This window comes from Dermacentor silvarum, chromosome 10 (assembly GCF_013339745.2).
Source record: "Dermacentor silvarum isolate Dsil-2018 chromosome 10, BIME_Dsil_1.4, whole genome shotgun sequence".
NCBI classification, from domain to species: Eukaryota; Metazoa; Arthropoda; class Arachnida; order Ixodida; family Ixodidae; genus Dermacentor; species Dermacentor silvarum.
Genome location: NC_051163.1, coordinates 6184887 through 6207446, shown reverse-complemented (window position 1 = coordinate 6207446; position 22560 = coordinate 6184887).

Genomic DNA, 22560 nt, shown 5'->3' with positions numbered 1-22560 from the left:
GCAGCTGCTGCAAGCAGGTAGACAATGGCATACTTGTTGCTTGCTTTGAAATAGCAGTAAGCACCGGGTCGAGCTTTTTTAAAAAAATTCTCATATCTGTGGTTTTACGTGCCAAAGCCACAATATCATCATGAGGCACGCTGTAGGCCGGATTAATTTTGACCACCTGGGTTCCTTAAAGGTGCACCAAATGCATTTCGACCTCTTCGAAATGCGGCCCCCGTGGCCAGGGTTTGATCCCGCGACCTCGGGCTTTTCTAGCGCAACGCCGAAGCCATCACGGCGGGTAAATGTCGACGGGTGTTTCGCCACCCGCAGTCGGGATTCAAAAGGCGCTAATCAAGTGCCTGAGCATGACATTGATCTGCTTGTTCGAAGGTTCATGCAGGCCTGTGCTGCAGCTGCGCACGCTTGTGCGCCAAGATGCCGTGAGAGAAGGCCGCATATGCCGCATAATCGTTGTTCACAAACCGTTCCATGATGCGTGTTACGGTCTCATTTTGTGAGGAATCCTGTTCTGACACCGCCGAGCTCTCTTCATCGGGCGCCGTCGATATTCGTATATATCATTTCTTAATCGAAAAGAAAAATAACAATGAAGCCAATGACTTCGAAGGTAGCAGTTTTTCACAATTTGCCCGCTTTTTTCCGCATCGATTCGAACAAAAAGTAAACGCTGCAATGTCGAAGCAAAGGCTTACTCGTCAGTGGGTAACGTGTAGTGCGCGGTCCTTATTTTATTTTTCTGGCAAGCTGCAGCGACACGATCGTTATTGCTGCATTCCAAAGATGCTTTAAATCCCTGCCGCGGGGTTCCCCGTCTTTTTCCTGTATTTTTTGCCACTCTTGATGTTTGCAGCCTTCCTTGATTTCTTGCTGTTTTGTCCTAAATGTGAGCATTTATCACTCGTTTGCGTGATTTTCTTTCGGTCGCAGCTATTTCGCCTTCCCGTCCAAAGCTGCAGTTCCATTCGTCGAAATGCAGCACTCGCGTAAAAACTAACGCGAAATGAAAGAAAATCCTCGTCGCGAATGCCTCTCCGATGAAGGACATCGGTGGTTAGGCAGCCTCGCACTCCTCGCTCACGCGCCACATTCTCCACTCGTGTGAGCTCGATCCCGAGTGTGTGGCATTTTGCTGGTGAGAACGAGGTGTCAGGGTCGACTCCCAGCGGCGGCTGGCGCATCCCTAGTGGCGCGGATTAAAAAGGGCCCCCACGTAGTCAAAATTAATCCGGAGCACAACGCGTGAGCTTCAGCTAGCGTGTGTCGTAGCCCCTGCGTTGATTTGGGACTTGATATATGCAATGATAGTCTGTCGAAGTCGCGGCGTTTATTTTATATATATAATACACTATGGGGGCAAAATGCAAGAACCTCCGTGTACCGTGTACGTTAAAGAATGCCAGGTGGTCAAAATTAATTCGGAGCGCTATATATATATATATATATATATATATATATATATATATACCTCCACCAATTGTAAAGGGGTGTACTGAACAATTCAGATGGTAGCGTCTGTTCGTAACCGATCAGGCAGGTGACGCAGAGCAGGAACAGCTACAGCTATATATATATATATATATATATATATATATATATATATATATAGGCAAATCAGAAGCACAACTTTGCGGTTATCTTAGGTTTATTATTTACCCAACAGTTTCGGTCGGTGGACCTACCTTTTTCAAGGGTCCACCGGTCCAACAGTTGGGTGCGGGCGCAGTATGGGTGCGGACGCCGCAGAACAGACACTGCCCCGAGCATAAGATGCTCTCGCATCTAATATAGGTAACTCCGTTAGGCGTAATACTGGCAATGTTACTTTTCGATAATATAGAAAAAGTTATCATCATCATCCTATAGTTATGTTCACTGCAGGACGAAGGCCTCTCCCTGCGATCTCCAATTCCCCCTGTCTTGCGCTAGCGTATTCCAACTTGCGCCTGCAAATTTCCTAACTTCATCATCCCATCTGGTTTTCTGCCGACCTCGACTGCGCTTCCCTTCTCTTGGTATCCATTCTGTAACTCTAATGGTCCACCGGTTATCCATCCTACGCATTATATGGCTTACCCAGCTCCATTTCTTTCTCTTAATGTCAATTAGAATATCGGCTATCCCCGTTTGCTCTCTGATTCACACCGCTCTCTTTCTGTCTCTTAACGTTAGGCCTAACATTTTTCGTTTCATCGCTCTTTGTTCCGTCCTTAACGTGTTCTCGAGCTTCTTTGTTAACCTCCAAGTTTCTGTCCCATATATGTTAGCACCGGTAGAATACAATGATTGTACACTTTTCTTTTCAACGACAGTGGTAAGCTCCCAGTCAGGATGTGGTAATGCCTGCCGTATGCACTCCAGCCCAATTTTATTCTTCTGTAAATTTCTTTCTCTTGATCAGGGTCCCCTGTGAGTAATTGACCTAGATAAACGTACTCCTTTACAGACTCTAGAGGCTGACTAGCGATCCTGAATTCTTGTTCCCTTGCCAGGCTATTGAACATGATCTTTATCTTCTGCATATTAATCATCAACCCCACTCTTACACTTTCTCTATTAAGGTCCTCAATCATTTGCTGTAATTCGTCCCCATTGTTGCTGAATAGGACAATGTAATCTGCAAACCGAAGGTTGTTGAGATATTCGGCGTTGATCCTCACTCCTAAGCCTTCCCTGTCTAAGAGCTTGAATACTTTTTCTAAGCATGCAGTGAATAGCATTGGAGAGATTGTGTCTCCTTGCCTGACCCCTTTCTTGATAGGTAACTTTCTACTTTTCTTGTGGAGAACCAAGGTAGCTGTGGAATCCTTGTAGATATTTGCCAATTGAGATATTCACATGTGCCTCCTGTACTCCTTCTTCTTCTTCTTGCTGGGGTTTTACGTGCCAAAACCAGTTGTGATTATGAGGTACGCCGTAGTGAAGGGCTCCAGATTAATTTTGACCACCGGGGGTTCTTTAACGTGGACTACAATGCAAGCACACGGGCGTTTTTGCATTTCGCCTCCATCGAAATGCGGCCGCCGCAGCCGGGATTCGATCCTCATGTACTCCTTGATTACGCAATGGCTCTATGACTGCTGCTATCTGTACTGAATCAAATGTTTTTTCATACTCTATGAAAGCCATATAGAGAGGTTGATTGTACTCCGCAGATTTCTCTATTACGTGGTTGATGACATGGATATGATCCATCGTAGAATATCCCTTCCTGAAGCCAGCCTGTTCTATTGGTTGATTGAAGTCAAGTGTTACGCTGAGTCTATTCGAAATTACCTTGGTGAATATTTTATACAATACTGAGAGCAAGCTAATGGGTGTGTAATTCTTCAATTCTTTAACGTCTCCATTCTAGTGGATGAGTATAATGTTGGCGTTTTTCCAGCTTTCTGGTACACTTGAGGTCGTGAGGCATTGCGTATATATAGGGCCGCTAGCTTTTCAAGCATGATATCTCCTCCATCTTTGGTTAAATCGTCTGTTATTCCATCTTCTCCAGCAGCTTTTCCCCTGGTCATGTCTTGCAAGGCCCTTCTAACATCATCGCTACTACTACTGTTAGTCACTATTTCGAATGAAAGTAGCTTGGCTGCTCTGGGTACTGTACAGGTTAGTACAGGTTAGAGAAAATGATAGCAGGCTGAAAATCCCCAAATACATTCACTCTCTATGCATATATGTTAAAATGTTCGTACACTGACGCCACGACATTGCTGCCGTTTTTCTGACAATGTTTCATGCCAGTCGCGCAGTGCGGAAGGAAGCGCGGTACGCGACGCCATGCACTTAACCGTGTGTTCCAGCTAACCTAACCGATTAAAAACACACGGTGCAAGGTACAATTATAAAACCTACGGTGTGCTGTTGTCACACGTCTGACGACCGAACGCCGTAGGTCTTTATGAATGTACTATATACCTCGCGCCGTGTTTTATTGCGATAGCAATTATATGGACACTCAAAAGCAGATTTCTGCCGTCGGCGTCGCCGTCGCCGTGAGGTTCCGTATGACGTCAATGGAATGAAATCGTCGCCGCGCGCCGAACGCTGTATGTGCGAGTGAAAGGGCGCGAGGGGCGCGCGCTTTCACGGGGAATGAACGCACGGCGGAGAACAAACGCGCGTTCTGCGCCTTGCTCGCTTAAGGGCTGCAGAAGTAGGCGTCTCTTTCCTCTTTTACAATCACCATATATGTAGAGCAAACGCGCCTTCTTCCGACGCGCGAGAGGCCGTGGGGGAGGGGGGGAGGGGGAGAGAAGGGAGGCGACGTTTAGCTGCGGCACTAAGTGCCTATTTATATCAGAGGCTCCGGCAACAGTCACCAACGCCGCACGCGTTTTGAGCGAACGCGGGCAAAAAGCCGACGGCGTCGACAACAGTTCTGCGTGTTGCCGGTGCTGCTGCATGTCCAAGTTTATACAGCTGATAAAGCTAATATCATTACTCCGTATCGCTCTCTACAAATTTGCTATCGCAATTGATGCTTCGCCTTTCAGGTGAAACTGCGACATTTTTTTTCTTGATCTTTTCTTCTTGAGTGAACAGTTTGACTAACGTTTGTTGGGACACTGTACAAACACAACACGGCCAAGTTGTCAACAGATACCGCGGCTGGCCAACGCAGAGAGAGCGTGCCCGGTTTCATCGACGATGACGAACACGCAAAGGTGTATACGCACTGTACTTCTGCCATATTGACCAAGGTTGACCAAGGTTAGATTTGACCAAGGTTGGCCGTCCGCAAGGAAGCATCTTGAGACCCATTCTCTTTAATTTCTACGTAAATGACTTAGTCAATATTGATCCGCTCCCCTTCCTATTCCACATAATAGGCATTCGAGCCATCCCTCAATAAATACATTTTATCATCATCAATATTGATCCTAACACAAAATATGTTATCAACGCTAACGACACCACTGTGCAAACGATGCACATATCCTCATAGCGACAGCCAACTTTGTTCTAAGGAAAGTCCACGAATGGTCTGTTGAAAACGGCTTTAAAATTAATGCTAACAAAACTAAAGCAGTGTTGTTTCAAGCTAAAATATAAGAAAATCACACCAACAACAGATTTACTTATAGGGGGCTCAAGAATTGAAATTCCAAAAACAATAAAAACGCTGGGTGTCTTCTTTGATGAGCATATGACGTGAAACACCAATTACGACTTCCTCGCTACAAAACTGTCCCAAGTCGTAGGCGCAGTGTACTGCCTTAATTATCTTCCACGGAAAATTAAAATACTAACTTACAATACTTTATTCCTAAGTCATTTAAATTACTGCTGTCGAGTATGAGACACGGCATCAAAAACTAATATACGCCTTATGAATACCCTTCGTATACTCTTAAGCAAGCTGCATACTCCGTCAGCGCGAAGTGCAGTGCAAGTATTGGATGCTCTTAATCCAGTGCTTTCAAGTCTCGAGTAAACCCCATGGCTCACCCGCAGTCTCGTATTCACGCAACGACCACTGGCCCTTGGTTCGTGTGAGATGTATTCAACGCACATCACCAGCTATGGGACTTGACTTCGGTGTCATGGTGCTTCGCTGCACACACAATGCTCACTCTCTTCCTCTTTTTATTCCCCTTTTCCCTTCAGGCCGGTAATTGGTGTCTTGTCTTGTGATTCTGGGACGCAGCAGTTGCAGCAACGTGTCGAATATACGCGGTCGCATTCACTGGAAGCTAAACAGCAGGAAAAGAAAGCACAACACAAACCCTTTTTCCAGCTGCCGTTCGCTGGATGAGCACGCCACCCAAAGGTGAACAGCGGGTGAACAGCTTTGCTTTAATATTATGCACCGAATAATACGCAATGCGAACTAGAAATTACGACTTGCTCTCTCTCGATAATACTCGTTGTCATGCGCACAAAGTTCGGGCAGGAGGCGGCTTGCGTGGCCGGTCACTTCACGCGAGCGGAGGCACGGGCGCACCCACGAGCGTCGCGTTTTCTTCGGAGGCTTCCGCGCTGCCACAGCTGACACCCCGGCGGAGTACATCAGCACAGGGACGACGTCTCCCTGTTCGCTCGAATCAAAATCCAGCCATCGCTCGAAACAAAATGCATGGCTGTTGCCGGAACGCGAAACCAATTTACCCCTTGTGTAGGGTAGCAAAGCGGACGTCCATCTGGTGGACCTCCCTGCCTTTCCTCTCTTCGCTTTCTCTCTCTCTCTCTCTCTGTATTGCAGAAAAAGATAATACGCTTGATATGTAATAAGCCGTACTGTGCTCCTACTCAGCCACTGTTCACAAAATTTAATCTACTTAGAATACAAAATCTCTTTCAGCATCGTTTGGCACTGACGTATCGCAAGGAGCTCAAGAACGCAGTAAACAGTATTCCTTACAAAAAAAAAAAAAAAAAAAAGGGGGGGGGGGTTACGTGCCAAGGAATTCCAAATATAGCTCGTCTACATAAAGATGTTGCAGTCTATGACACTAGGACACCTGAACAATGGAACATTCCGCACTCGCACTCAAGACCGAATTACGGTCAACAAATGCTTCGACATACGCTTGCGACTTTACTCACTAACCTCGCCTTACGAGAAATAGACCTACTTCCAGTCAAACTAATTCTTCGAATTGCTTACTGAGCTTTCTTTTATATATATATTGTAATGAAGAAGAAGAGCACAAGTACAAGGCCAGCCGGATCGCCAGTGCTTAGCACGAGTGTGAGCCGTTCGGGCAACCAGGTGGGATCCGTATTGTAAAGATTCAGTGTCAAAACTAGAGCAAGTTCAAAGACGTGCATTGCGGTTTATTTATTCACGATACCGCCGGCAAGACGCCGTAACACCACTTTACGTGAGGGCAAACCTGCCCCTACTTAATGTCAGGAGGAAGGAGAAACGACTTAGCTTTTTCTATTTAATCATTAATGAGCTGCTACTTGTTGATAAGTCTCGCTACATAAATGAATCTAAGACCCGCATAGTGCGAAATAAACATAGTAGGCACGTTAAGGAAAATAGATTTCACAAGAATTGCTACAAATACTCATTCTTCCTTTCCACAGCACGTGACTGGAATTGTCTCCCTGCAAACATTGTAAACGCAGGGACTCGTGAGCAGTTTTCTGCACTTGTGTCCGAATATTTTCAACAATAGGGCGTATATCACTGTATCGCTGTATACTATTGTTCCGTTGACTGCTTGCTGTATGTTGATGTATTGTTACCACTCCTGTCTTGGTCCTGAGCAACCAGCTGTAGCTGTTCCTGCTCTGCGTCACCTGCCTGATCGGTTACGACAGACGCTACCATCTGAATTGTTCAGTACACCCCTTTACAATTGGTGGAGGTATATATATATATATATTATATATATATCGCATCAGTGGCGCACCGACGGTGGGGGGGGGGGATTCACTTGAAGTAAAGAGTAACAGGAGCCGGCACAGAAGTAGTTCAAAAAATAGAAGCACGTAGGAAAAACATAAACAAGACTTTACTGACGTTTCGGCCGGGGTCCGGCCTTCATCAAGAGTCACATCAAACGTAATACAGCACTATATTCAGTGCAATACAAATTAATATATATTATATATATATATATATATATATATATATATATATTATATATATATATATATATATATTAGCTTGTATTGCACTGAATATAGTGCTGTATTACGCTTTCTTTCTTTTTTCAGTTTTTGTACCGTAACGACGCTTTGGCTAATCTATAATGCTCATGTATAAATTACCGACTATTTGGTTTTCTAATTATTAATATGTACTACTTCCCTTTTGTACGCATACATTTTTGTAAATTGACGCCTACCCACCTGCGTACTCACATGCGAGTGCCTGCTGCCTTCTGTTGCCTTTCATGGGTTTTGGCTGGTCAAGTTGCCTGCGCGCAACTTTTTACTGCGAACCCCACCATACGAGTAGAATTATTTTTATGGAAAATAAACTCATTCATTCATATCTGGCCCTTGCGCCAAGAAATGCTACACATCGAGCATTGCGTACTGCTGTCGCGAGCCGCAAGCCGAGGAAGCGCACTGTTTTGTAGTACAGAAAACGACTCGTTTGAAAAATAGGCCTTATATTTCAGATGTATATGTACGTGTGTGTGTGTGTGTGTGTGTGTGTGTGTGTGACAGCTGCATATGCAGAGGTACGAGCTTCAATGCGCATGTACATTCATTTTTCAATCCCAAACCAGAGATGAGTAGTTAGTTGACAGCGATTCTGTGGACGGTTATCTGTTCCGATGTTCTCTTAGGTCGTGTGTTGACTCAACGCGTGTGCCTCTCGGTCGTGCTTTCCAAACGATTCGCGGCCGCCGCTAGCTTTTTTCCGTTGCTGGTGCGTTGTTATTTTTTTGCGGCTGCGGCGTGCCGTCTTCTTGGCGCAGCTCTGCCGGTCGTCCTTGCCGAGGCCGTCTGCTCGCAAGGTCTCGCTACCGACGAGCTTTGCCGGGGACGAACAGCATGGAATGAACAAAAAAGAAATAAATAAATGAAACGCAGTCGTACACACAGGTGTTCCGTCCTTACAATGGTGGTTTTTCTTGAAGCGCGCACTGCGATTCGGAGCAGTGACGGATAGACTCGTAATGAGGTGCGATTGAGAGAGTTTGTTGTCGACCACTTTCAGTTTCCGGTCGGCGCGCAATAACAGACGACGGTGTGACGCGTGGAGGAACGAAGAAAAACAGACGGCAGCGAAACCAGTGGCGAGCAGACAACGTCGAAAAAAAGAAAAGTAAGTACGGTACGTACGCAGTCACGAAGAAGGCGAAAATAGAAACGGCAATTACAAGAAGAGCTTGACTCTGGGCGCCTTTGTGAAACATGGCAATATTGTTGTCCCGCAGAAGGTCGGATATATGTACTACACGCAAACGCTCTTAAGGAACACGGGCAAACTACCGAGTGGGACAGTCTCAATGAGAAAGTCTCAGGCGAGGTGTAACAAAACAAACCCGCGGTGCACGCTACATGATGGATGGTAATAACGATGATAATAATAGTAATCAACTGTTTGCATGACGAGGAAGGGCACGTGCGTTGCGTTTTGTACGCGCTAGTTTCGGCCTTCTGCACGACCTGATCGCGGAGGTGCGAGCGAGCCGACGCCGAGACATTTTCGTCTGCAAAACACCGGATCGTCAGTCGAAGGACAGCCGGCATACAGAGGCACGTACGGTATCACTTTGAGCCCCATAGAAGTGTCCTTGCGGTGAGATACTCGCTAAAAACACTCTGTACCAAACTGAAAACGTCGAACGCAATCCGAGACCAATCAAGTGATATACTAATGAGTATATACTTGCTCTAAAAGGTTTGACTATCGCCGTCGTTTAAACCGCTGCCAAATAATAAAACTGGTTGCTCTATAAAGATATGCGTTCGGCGCTTTACAAAAACAGCGTATTAGTCCGGTCTCATTGCCCGGCAAAGATATATCGTCAAGATCTAATGGAACTATAAGGTTAAGCCGCACCGGTTCATCACGCTGCTATACCGCTAGGCTGTTTCGTCTCATTGACATTGGATTGTTCCTCGCTCTATATAGGTGCTTGCTTATCGTTTCTCCTTCGCTAATAATATATTTTGTGGAGTGGTTATCACACTTTTGCAGTCAGCGCTTCGCGATCAGCAAACTTCGGTGAAGTTCTCACAGCCTCGGAAACGAACGGCGACTGACTGTCGACGCCGCAAGAAAGAAAGAAAGAAAGAAAGAAAGAAAGAAAGAAAGAAAGAAAGAAAGAAAGAAAGAAAGAAAGAAAGAAAGAAAGAAAGAAAGAAAGAAAGAAAGAAAGAAAGAAAGAAAGAAAGAAAGAAAGAAAGAAAGAAAGAAAGAAAGAAATGTCTCTATCAGACAAAGGAAGTGGCCTACTTGGCTATGGTTCAGGGCATAATGGTAGCGGCGCTTTCAGACCGTGTCTGTCGGTCCCTACTTCCGCCTTTTGTTTTGTTTCTGTGCGTCTTTCAGCCTCGACGTGGTTATAACATGGGTGCACGTGATGGCAACAAAAGTCGGTTGCGGCTATCTGTTTCTGCCTGCCGACCTTCGATGCGATTTCGCTTCGGGTGCTGTCTCTTTATTCGTAGTACATAGAATCTGCATAATCAAAACTTGAAGAGAAAGGGGACTCTTCTCTCTGCTCCAAGTTTCGTTTAGATGACAAAGAGCGGCATTATAAACTGACTGATGCTTCAAAACTTCACTTCCTTCTTATTATCATTTTATTCGAGGTGGGTTGGGCGTATACCAGCAAAAAACATGAATGCAACCTCGCATCGTGCAGAAAGTAGGCTCCTTCAGCAGACTCTCATCATGGATCCGCGTGCTTGGCGGTCGCTGCAGAAGCGAGACCTTCCTTTTTTCTGTTTTTCGAATTCCGCTGACAGATCGTGTCATTCATGACGGCAACGTGACGTCAGGAATTTCACAATATTCTCGCATATATTGAGTGCGGTATTCAGGCAAGAAAAGTTCTGGAATGTAACTAAGGTGAGTAACTAAGGCTATTCTTTGAGTGCAATGTAATATTCTTTTACGGACAAAGATGACCTATCCAAGAGCAGACGCCGCTAAAGCGCAAAGGGGTGTGAGCGCATCAATGTGACCTCGCCAGCTGCCTCTCGCCCTTGCATAATTTCTGGCTTATACGAAAGCCTTAGGTTTCGGCAAGGTTCCAGGAATGTAATCTACGAATCTAGCTTTACTTACTAGCCCTCTGTGGTGTCTATTTAATGGAAATATGCAAAGTGTTTGTTTCTAATCAACTGGTGGTCGAACAAGGCAAGTCTTTGGAACCAACGTTTTGTTGGAAGGACCAGTCTTCGTCAGGCCCCTTGTTGAAACGTTGACTCCAGCAACATCTAGCTTGTTCGACGGCTTTTGGAAACTTTAAATCTCCATCTTCCTCTCTATTCTCTATACCTCAGTCTCCTCATAAATAAATAAATATATAGGGGTTCAAGAAAGGATCCAGTTGTGCCCTGTTTCAATTGTAGCGGCTTATTTTGCACGATATGTGTACACCAGTGAACCTCACATCGTGCAGAAAGTAGGCTTCTATCACCACGAAGTAGTTATTGGATTTCGACAGGAGCTTTCCAGTAATCTCGCGTTGGCTGCACTTACTGAAAACATCAGAAACACAACTGACGACGGCAAGTTCCTTGGATCAATCTTCATTAACTTCAGTCAAGCTTTTGACTCGATCAATCATACTATTCTTTTGGACAAACTTTCTTCTGATGGCATAACTGTCCCGCCGCGAGAACTAATTTCTAACTACTTACTTAATCGTACTCATACTGTCTGCTTTATATATGACACCAAGAATATCAACATATAGGGGTCCCACAAGGCTCTATATTAGGACCTCTTCTATTCCTCAGCTACATTAATGACCTATCAGATTGCTGATGCTGATGACATCACTATTGATATGCTGATGACACCACTATTTTCACTTCAAATGACTCCATTATAGCCTTAACTTCCCAGCTAAACAGTGATCTGCAGATCCATAAAAATAAGCTTGTTATTAATCCATCTAAGACAAAGTTTCTAAAAAACGGTGTAACTTACTCCCGGTGTATGTCGATAACTATGCAATATACCCATCTAATCAATGCACATTTCTCGGTGTCGAACTTGACTGTTCATTAATCTTTAATGCGCACATTAATCAAACAAAAAGGAAAACCGCCTACGGGATTTGTGTTCTTCTCAATGCTCGTCAATATTTCACGCTCCCTACTCTCTCTGTATTGCGTTCATTCATAGTCATTTGACCTATTGTATCGAGTCACCGGGCCTTACATATAAAACTTACTTATGCCCGCTATGGAACATATCCAAAAACAGTCACTCCGTATTATAACGCACAGCACATATCACGCTCATTCGGCTCCACTATATTCTTTATTAAGTATCCTTCCTATTTCAAATATTAATTTCTTTAATTTATCCATTATGGCCTACCGCATCGTACGTAATCCAAGTCTTCTTTATATTAAAGGAAATAAATTTATGACTAACTCTAACAAAATGCGTTTCTCCCACAATAATAATGTTTTACAGCCTAGGGCTCGCACTAATTACGGACAAAATACCGTAAGCTTCGCTGCCATCGAGATGGGGGAATAGTCTACCCTTGGGGGCTAAAACCTCGTCCTCATTAATTATTTTCAAACGTTCAGTTCGCCTGTTCATGAGCAGTTGATTTATATGACGATCGCTGTCGTAATTTATTTCTCCTCTCCAGCGCATTTCGTGTATCCTTATTTACGCGTATGTTCATACGGTTAGCTCATGTCGTGTGATTGATTAGTGTTCAATTTCTACTGATTGCATCTGTCACACTTCGTTATGCATTCACTTATATTCACTTATTTACGTACTTATTTGCATATGTTTTTCAGTTTTGATTAGTTCTTCTTTTCGTTACTTCCTATTCTTGCCAGCTCCCTGTATTTGTATGTATTGTTTGCTTGTATTTCGTAATTGATTCTGTTTGCTTGTATTGTATGCTTGTATTTCGCAATTGCTTCTGTTATTTTTTATTTTTTATGCATATTTTAACAATAGGTCCCACTGCAGTGTTCACACTAAGGGACCTCTTTCTGTATACCTTTCTCCATATGTAACCCCATCATGATTACGTTCAATAAACTCAAACCCTCTAAACGTTGCCGAAGAATTCCACGTAGACATTGTGTTCAACCCATCATGGAACGCAGCTGCGCGGGTCATTGTCCGGAGACTTTTGCACTTCTTCGCGATCTCCGTCGCTTCGACGCTTTTAATCGTTCCGACGACGTCATCCATTATCTCAGCAGCCTTCGTGCGTACCATTGTGCGGTCGCTACTTCTCCGCCCCCACCGAGACGTGAAGCAGCAGGCGCACCGAGTAACAAGCAGAGCAAAGCGCACAGGAGTCGTTGACACAGCGGGTCATGTGTCTGATGGAATGGATTACCTCGAGCGTTCAGCGTTACCTGTGTACTCACGCGGCGGTCGGAATGCTGCTCATGTCGCATTCGCGGCGTAAAAGCCGGTGGTGAGGTATGCGGTAGTTTTATTGCGATAGCAATTATATGGACACTTCTACCGGATTTCTGCCGTCGCCGTCGCCGTGAGGTTCCGCATAGATTTCAAGGGCGATAAAATCGTCGCCGCGCGCCGTATGCGCGCGCTATCACGGAGGGCGAAGCCCCCCCCCCCCCCCCCCCCCCCCCCCGCGCTATCACGGAGAGCGAACGCTCGGCGGAAAGCAAGCGTGACCGTCGCGCGAAAGACCGTGGGGGTATGGGAGGGAGGGAGGGAGGCGGGGCGGCGCTGTGCTCCGGCACCAAAGGCGTATCTTGCCACTTAATCTCCCACGCGAAAGCAACAAAGCGGGAAGAGGAGGGAGGGGGGGGGAAGCTTCTCCTCTGCCAACAACTCCTCCTTTGCGCTTTGCCCGGGGATGCCGGTCGTCCGCACCGTCTCTTATCTCCACACGGCTCTGACCTTTGTATGCGCTGTGCATTCGCCGCTCAGTTTCCGTTGAAGCGATAGACCGCGCGAACCTGCGCTTGCTGCCAGCGTTTTGACAGTCGTTGGCTGTGGTCATTCAGTGTGATCTATTCATGTTTGCTTGTGCGCGCTGGCACCACGATTGTTAATTCAGTTAGTAAGCCAATGTGTCCAAGTTTGTGCAGCCGATAAAACTACTATCCCTACTCCGAATAGCTCTATGCTAATTAGCTATCGCAATCATTGCTTCGCCTTTCGGGCGAAACTGCAACATTTTTTTATAGCGATAGCTGTCGTGGGCTTAACTCCCCCTCGTTGCTTTGATGTCCGCTACAATTTCAGAATAATTTGCTAGAAAATTACTAAGAATAAATGTACGTTCTCGTTGTGCCGCGAGCATTCGAACGTGCGTCCAACAGAATGGCAGTCCAGGATTCTACTTCTCAGCCACTCAGCCGATGATACAGCAGTGGAGAATATTGATCCTGGAGAGCGCGATCGATCGCGCCATGCAGCTGCCATCATTGGCCAGTGCCCGCTCAACATCTGTGCACTGGATAGAGCTGGAAACCGCACCTTCGTCGTGTTTCAAGCATGCCACTTTCCCTGTTGTTACAAGCTACAATTTTTGTAACAGCTCCTACCCCCTCTATTCTAGAAGCGTTCTTCCATCAACGCTCCACCTCGACTCAATTGTGATTATGGTTTATTTGCGTCCCGTTTCGCACGGGGTGGTGGCAAATAGTCACCTGAGACCACTTGAGTTCATCCGGTATAATACATGCTTTTCATTCTATCAGTTTTGTATACATTTACTCAATCTATTTTTCTTTTCCTCAACACTTCTCTACCTACCTTGTACCGCTCCCTATGCCTGTAACGGATTCGGTCGTATCAATCTCTTCCCTGTATTTTCCCCCACCAATACTCTAAACGTCTCTTGCTTATCTCGACTGCTGACCGCTTGATTCTTTCGTCCACTTTATATCCAAGCGTTTCGTGTTATCGTACATATTTCCCCTTCTAAGTTCTTGTCATTCTTGTAAATCTCCATGGTCTTTTTTGTTTCCATTCTTTGCATCCAATTAACTGTCTTTGTTTCTCTCTTTCTTTCTGGTGACTCCTGGTTGTCTATTTATAGTTTCGATTGTTGTTGTTGCCTCAAAACATGGCGATATCCTGTACTTGGTTGCCAACTTCCTTGACCTCTTCTTCCATTCTGTGTCCACGCTTTTCAGGCACATACACTTGTGCACTTTAGCCACCCGCTTATTTTCATCCATGTTCCTGAGTCTTTCTTCAAAAATAATTTTGGTCTGCGCGTCTCTGACTTCAAAAGAGGCCCAACCCATGTCACCCTGCACTGCCTCACTTGGGGTTCTACCGTAGGCCCGCAAAGCCAACCGGCCTACCGATCTGTGGTTAACCTCCAACCCCGAAAATGTATCAGATTTTAAGCACAGAATGACATTTGCTAACGTTATCGCTGGCACCATTACTCATTTATAAATTCCACACACCATCTATTTAATGTAGCCCCAAAGTGCTTTATGTTTCGTTATTGCTGCATTCCGCTTCCCCTTTATTTTCCGATTATCTTGGTGGGCACTTGAGTAATTCTTTCCTTCGTTTATGTGTACCCCGAGGTACTTATATTGCTTGACTACGGGTATGACTTGCTGTTGAATTGACACCACCTGATTACTCGTCTCTCCCGATTTCTCTGTGCTAAACTTAAGGCCTAGATTTGTCGGTGCGTTGCCACAGATATTCGCAATTGTCTGTGACTCTCTTGGATTGTCCTTTAGTAGCACTATGTCGTCCGCATACATCAGTCCGGGGACCTTCTGTCGCACCATTTGTCCATTACGCATGTAGGATAAATCGAACCCTAATTAGCTGTTTTCCAGTCGTCTTTCTATGCCCTTAACATAAAGCGTGAACAACAATGGAGACAGAGGACATTCTTACTTCAGTCCTTGGTGAATTCCCACCACTTCATTACCTTTCCGACCTTCCCGTACCACTTGTACTTGGTTGTCTCTATATATCTCCCTCAGCAGCTCCACGAAATCGTTATCTATGCCTTCTCGTGCTGAAGAATATCCCGTAACAATTCCCTGTCTACGTTGTCGCAGGCTCCTCTAATATCTAGAAGTGCTATATCATTAAAGGTCATTTCTGAGCTACTGAAATCTATATGCACATGAGCTAGTACGAACACACCATCGTCTAATGCGTCTGCCTTGTCTGAACCTATTCTGTAGATCTTGCAGAACATCATTTTTTCCCAACCACTTCGACAGTTTTAATTTTATGGCTTGCATTGCAATTCTGTACATCACCGACGCTACCGTAACTGGCCTGTACGAGATCGTCTTATCCTTATCTCCTTTGCCTTTGTAGATGAGGTTCATCTTGCTTTCACTTGATCCAACTGGAATTTTCTCCGTTGTAATCACTTGCTCTGTGGCATTACTCAGCAGTGTCTTGCTCTTTGGACTGAGTTTTTTTTTTTATTAACTGTATTGGGATTTCGTCGGGCCCTGCGAGCGTGTTGTTAGGGACATTTTCTTCTGCTTTTTCCAGTAAGCATTTTCTGTGCTAAATTTTGGTCTCTCAGGCTTCTCTGTTGTTGATGGATCTGTTTGAGTTTGAACTGCGCTTTCTTTCGTGCCGAAGTTATCCCTAATAATGTCTGTGAGTTACTGCAGCGTATCGTCTCCTTCGTAGATGTTACTGTCTTCATCCGGTATAGCCGATTGCGACTATTTAGTTGGAGCTCCGATTGCTCTTATATGGTTCCATAATCGTTTTGGGGCGTCTTTGTCTCTTTTGTGATGTTATGCACCGAACGTTCACTCGTGCATTAGTTTTCTCTTGCAAGAGCTAACTCGCCACCCTTCTTTTTTTCTCCGTATTTGTTCCATCTAAGGAGTGCCACTTCTTCGTTTAATCCCAACTTTTTGGCTTCTCGATGATCCCTAGACTTCTCTTTACGCTCTTCTATAGCTTGTTTAATTTCCTTGTTCCACCACTTACGTGGTTTCCTCTTTCCAATTTAACAATTGTTTTGCCGTGTCTGCCTTATTTCCTGCTGCATAACGTCCACCAGTTCCTTATATTCCCAGACTGCTGTAGGGAAAGCCTCAATTTCCTTCTCTATGTTTTTTTTTTTTGCAATCTCTGTTATTTGCTCTTCATTCATTAAAAAAATTCTGAAGCTATTGGTTCGTGTTCTACGTTGGTATCTCTCCCAAACTTTAATGCTAAACGTCTATGATCGCTACCCAGGCTATTTTTTCCCTATTCGTCTATTATCATTTGGTCTAGTTGTTCGCAGACGATTTCTGATACCAAGGCGTAGTCGATACATGACTGCCTGTTTCCGTATTGCCACGTTACCTGTCCATGGCACTTAGTCTCCCTGTTAACTACTATGAGGTTCTGTTGATCGCACAGATCCAGCACCATTGAACCGTTGTAAACAGCATATCCGTCAAAATACTCCATGTGCACGTTCATATCTCCTACTGATGCCACCTGCCCCGGTTTCTTGAACTCATTAATATCGCTTCTAATGCCATCAATCAATTCTTGATTTTATCGTTGTTAATCGCTACGTGTTTATAGGTGAGCTGCTCCAAGCCACGTCTTTTTACCTTCCCATGTGCCTCTAATGCATAATTAAGCGCTCCTTAAACGTATCTTTTACACTTTGCCACTTTATACATGACCTAATTAGCATATCTACGCCTCTGGATTTCCTTGACCCAGTCATTCTGTGGCACCTATGCCATACGAAATTGTCAGTAAAAGGCGGCTGCTCCAAATCTAGTAGATGCGTTTTGGTCAAGGCGTGCACGTCATTCAGCTACCGTCGAGAAAGTATACATGAAAGCGCCGCCCTTCGACAGAAGTGGTCGCTGCGCTTCACTCGACAGGAATTATTGATAAGCGTCGTCTTCTTCAGTCGAGGGACAACGCTGTGTTCCACTCGGTGGTAAACCTGGAAACCTGGAAAGTAGCGCAACCGCCGGAGCGCGCGCAGGCAACACTGCGCTCTTGTTGCCAGATTTGGTCCAACGCGTCTCTCGGGCGGCAGCAGCTCAGCTATGTAGCTTCGCTTTGAGCGGTTTATATCGACAGATTTCATCGTCCTTAACATAGAAAATGAGATGGTGCATCTTCTATGCGTGCGAAGCAGTACAGATAAGTACGATCGGAAGATTTTTACAGGCGCCAAATTGCATGCAGCGAGACCAGCGACAGGACGGGCGCTCGAGCGGCTGGCCTTTCGTTTGTTCTCCTTCCCGATAAGTTTTGCGCTCGTTGGGAAGCTATCCAATTGCTTAATTCCATAATTAAGCAACATTACTCGTGTTTTAAGCATTTTATACGTCGCAGGCCTACGTGAATGTCGGGTTTGTTTACGTTGACTGTTTTACCCTCGTAGCTAACTCGTAGCTATTTGACGCGCTGCAAAAAACGCGAGCAGCCCTTCCTCGGGTTTTCTAGGCTTGCTATAGTGAAGACCGGCACGTTGGTTGTCGCAATGGGCACTGTGAAATCAACAAGCAAAACCGTATTTTGCTTAGCTAGACACGATATAAATTGCATGTACTCGGAAATTGAAGCATTCAACTGCAGGCCCCCTTGCTAAATGCAAAACGAACCCGATGCTCGTGCGTCACAGAGGATTTTTTTAGGCTGACTAGGTATCAAGCATTGCCACGCATCGTTTATAAGCGTGGATGTAATAGCTTTCGAACGTGGCTACTGATTTACCGCGCTCGAAACGATTGATACAGATCGATTTCGACCAAGATAAACTGTGCCTGACTGCGGTAGAAGGAAATATGCGCTAAAACAGAGTTGTATAGGTCGCGCTCCAGTTGTTTTAAGCAGTAATAAACAGCAACACACGGTAAAATGTATATTTTAACATTGGACATTGACAGGTCGATAGATCTTTATTGCAGCGGTTTTCTCACTACATTATGTTATTTTTTACACAGCCGCCTGCATTCCGACGCTCTTCGACTGGCTTTTTGCTCGATTCTGCGTATTTCTGAGCATCTCCTCGCCTTGTTAGCGCAAGGCAAACCGCAGTCTACAAAGCAAACGCGCCACGTTAAGAAGCTTTTCGATCACATTATGGCATTTACGCAGTTCGATGATACCGCAAAGGCTCTCAGCTTTGCGGTATCATCAAGTTCACCTAGTGGGAGTGTGTAGTTGTCGTGCTTGATTCGGTGCAGCCAGATAGCACGGCGCTTGCTGTCGCTCTTCCCGCTTAGTTGGTATCGCGAAAAGCGCATTCTTGGACTACCGGCTGGTTGCTGCACCCGGGCGTTTCCTTTCGCTTTTATTAAGTCTACGAAAGTTGCATATGCCCTAAATTACACAAAATGTAAAATATGACCTCGTCGATGGCTCATATACGCGCAGCGTGTGCGAGCGAGGCCTTTGTCTGCTTGCCCGCTCCGGCGCGGCGTGGACCACATCTATGGCGGGAACTGATCACCTGATGGCAACTGACCAATCGGCGGCGCGGTGGCGAAGAGAGAAGGGTTGCGGTACTTCACTGGAAAAGGTTCCAGTGACTTTACTCAGTGGAGGGGAGCAAGAGCTCGAGGATGATTCGAGAATACGGGAGTTAGTGTTCGAGGTTCACGGAGAGAGAAGCGATCAGTTCAGTTCATCTTAAGAAGCACAAAAGTAACTGGAACGCCAATGCATTTCTCCGCAAAGTTCGGGAATTACTATCTCTAAACTGGTGTGATCCTGAGAATTCTGCAAGTGGATCCGCCTTGCGAACTCCATTACTAGAATTTGTAAGTTGCAATATGGGCCATAAGGTAATTAGTTAAAAACTTAATTAGCGAATGTTTGTTGATTAGTCGATTATGCATTTCAATTTTTTCTGTGAAAGCAATGTCCGCCTCTTCGAGTAGACCAGCTCATCATCATCAGCCTATTTTATGTCCACTGCAGGACGAAGGCCTCTCCCTGCGATCTCCAATTACCCCTGTCTTTGTCGGAGTCATGAGGGATGTAGTGGCCGAATACTGCACCAGGGGGGCCAATTCCTGTTCTGGTGAGGGAGTGACTTTGATGAAGCTTAGTGGGCCTTCCTAGTTTGGTTGCACCTGAACTAGTATAGCCCCACTAGCTCTCGGCAATATTTTTTTTTCTTACCGGTGTCAGGCACCACTCCATGCCTGAAAATGTGGTGGGCTGGAATAGGATTCGAACTTACGACCTTCAGATTTGAAGCCGGGTATTCTACCTCTGCTCCACGCCTCCACTAGACCAGCTCATGAACTAGAATTGTGCTATCTGCCACAGGCAACCTTCAAAAATTGTTGAAAGTGTTCGCTGAAACACTTGGTATATACATGTGTACTGTATATATATATATTCCATTGTGCATGTGGTAGTAACAGCTTGTCCCGTGTTTGGATCTGTCTTGTAACATCCACCATATTTATCCTTATGGAGAACGTATACACTCTGCTTGTGCTTAACCAGAGTGGGTGGTACGAGAACTCCCGAGAATTGGATTAAATGTGGAACACACTCCGTCCAGAAGTGCCAAGCACTCGTGCGAGTGCAGAGAAAAGCTGATCGTGATAAGTCGCATGTGAAGCAAATGGATTTCAAGTAGTGTGGAGAGTCACTTCCTGCACAGGGATGGCGCGCAATGGACGCGGCGCTAGATTCTACTATACTGTAAACAGCATAGGTACTAACGGCGCGCGCTCCCAAATACGTTCAACGTGCGATCCCCGCGACAGGAAAAAAAAAAAAAAAAGAAAACATTCGAGTGTGCGTTTAGCACGGGAAGGCGCTAGAAATATAAAATTGGTGTCGCAGGACTTCGTTAACGCGTGTTAGGCGGGAAAGCGCATGATCTGCAATCCTATATCTTCCTGAGACCACGTGCACAATCATACGTATATTGCACATTGCTTTCAATCCTTTTCAAGGTTATCTCGGAAATGAATACGTAAAACATCCATACCGAAATTCAAGTCAGATGCCATGACGAAACTATATGAAAGTTTTTTTTACTAGAGGTGGGGGAATATCAAATTTTTCGAATACGTGTCGAAGACGAATAGTAAGAATCGAATATCGAATAGTGAAACGTAGGCACTTATATTTGCAGCTGGAATATTTATTTCGGTATAATCAGGTACCACGCTTGTACTGACTAGTGAGAAAGAAAAAAGACAGCTAACGATCAGGGACAATTAAGATCAGTTTCTAAACACAATGTCACTAATTGTGATTTAAAAAACTGCACGAATAGCCTCCCAACATCTTTAGAGCCTGGTTGCAACAAGCTTTCTAATAATTAACGTGTGCAGCAAGAGCTTCGTTTAAGACCACTCGCTTTGAACGCTCTAAGAGTGTTTTTCTTTTGTCACTCATGCATGCACACTTCGCTCTCTCTGAGATGAGCCACCATGGGGAATGAGGCTAGGCTAACTCATTGTTTAGGAAACTTTATCGCGCAGGGATTCATATGCGCGGAAAGTTTACTTTCTTATAACGTGAGTCTGGCTCGCCTTCGCTTGGCTTTTTCTGCAATTCTGAGTTGTTGAGTATATATATATATATATATATATATATATATATATATATATATATATATATGTGTGTGTGTGTGTGTGTGTGTGTGTGTGTGTGTGTGTTCAGAAAAAGAGCGTTTCCCGATACTTAATCTCAAGTTCTCCTATAGAAAATGGCGCATGTAGCAGAATCTGCGTGGTCAGTGTCCGACTCTTCGAGTACTCGTGTTTAATTATTATACTTATTAGCTTTCGTCAGTAGAGATTACAAGATTCCGTGAATTAGTATGTAAACAAACCGGTCAGATTTTATTTGGTTTAGAGATCTTTCGCCCTTCGGGTGTGGTCAAATAAGCATTTAGCAGCTTCCCAGTGAATTTTCGTGCGGTGTGCACTGGATTGAAAGCGGCGCACTTAAGAGCACCAGTGACTATTTGGGGTGATTTTTGACAATCGGCGTCCTTCCATTTACAAGGCGCCGAGCAAAAAGGGTCCAACGTGGGCGACCACCTGTGTCGTCCTTGTCTTGTTCCGCCATCTTCAAGGTGATCGCAATTACGCGCACTCCGGAGCCGCTATCGTTACGAGGAAGCGATTCTATTATTCTCGGGATTAAGTCACCTTCGACGCCGCCACGGCTAGCAACGGGGCGCAACTGTTGCGTAACGGAGGAGGGGAGAGAGCGGGTGAAACCTCCTGGCACTTACGTCAATTTGACGTCACGCGCAGCCGCTCTTGACTGGGTTCCAAGAACGAGGTAGCTTTTCTTTCTCCTCGCTTGACGAGGGAGTCGAATGCGTCGTGCTCTATGCCACATGGTCACGCACGTCGACGACGACGCAAATATCACGCTTGATCGGTTTTCACGCGGCCGTTGAAAGTTATCATAGTGCACGGGAATGGTGGGTGGTCATTCGAGCGGCGGCCACTATACTTCGCGTTCCACTGTGTCCGCAGAGAGCCAATATCAGTACACAATTATTAGAGCGAAGCTTTCTAAGTCTCACTGATTCGTCCGTGAGAGCCGAAAACGCACTGCAGGAAAGCCAACTTACACAACGGAACTATCTGCGCACACTATCGTAGAAGACTACAGTTTACATTCTTAGTTGTACCGATAAGAACAGTGGGAACTGCGACGCCACACTACCCACGCGAACTGTATATATCTGCACGCGCGTCAGCCAATGCATTCCCGGCTGTCACCATGGGTATACGCTGCGGGTGCAGCGCACGGCAGAAGAAGAGGCTGCCGTACGCGAATGTAAGCTCGAGCGTGATCGTGCCCGTAAGGCCGATCCCGTGTATCGGCAACAGCATGCAATCCGTGAAAGTGTGCGTGTAAGCAACGGCTATACATGATCTAAAATAAAGGCTATGCAACTTAACGAAGTGTGTCTTCATACAACTTCAACGTTAAAAAAATACAATCCTAGATAAACAAGCAATCAAATCACATAT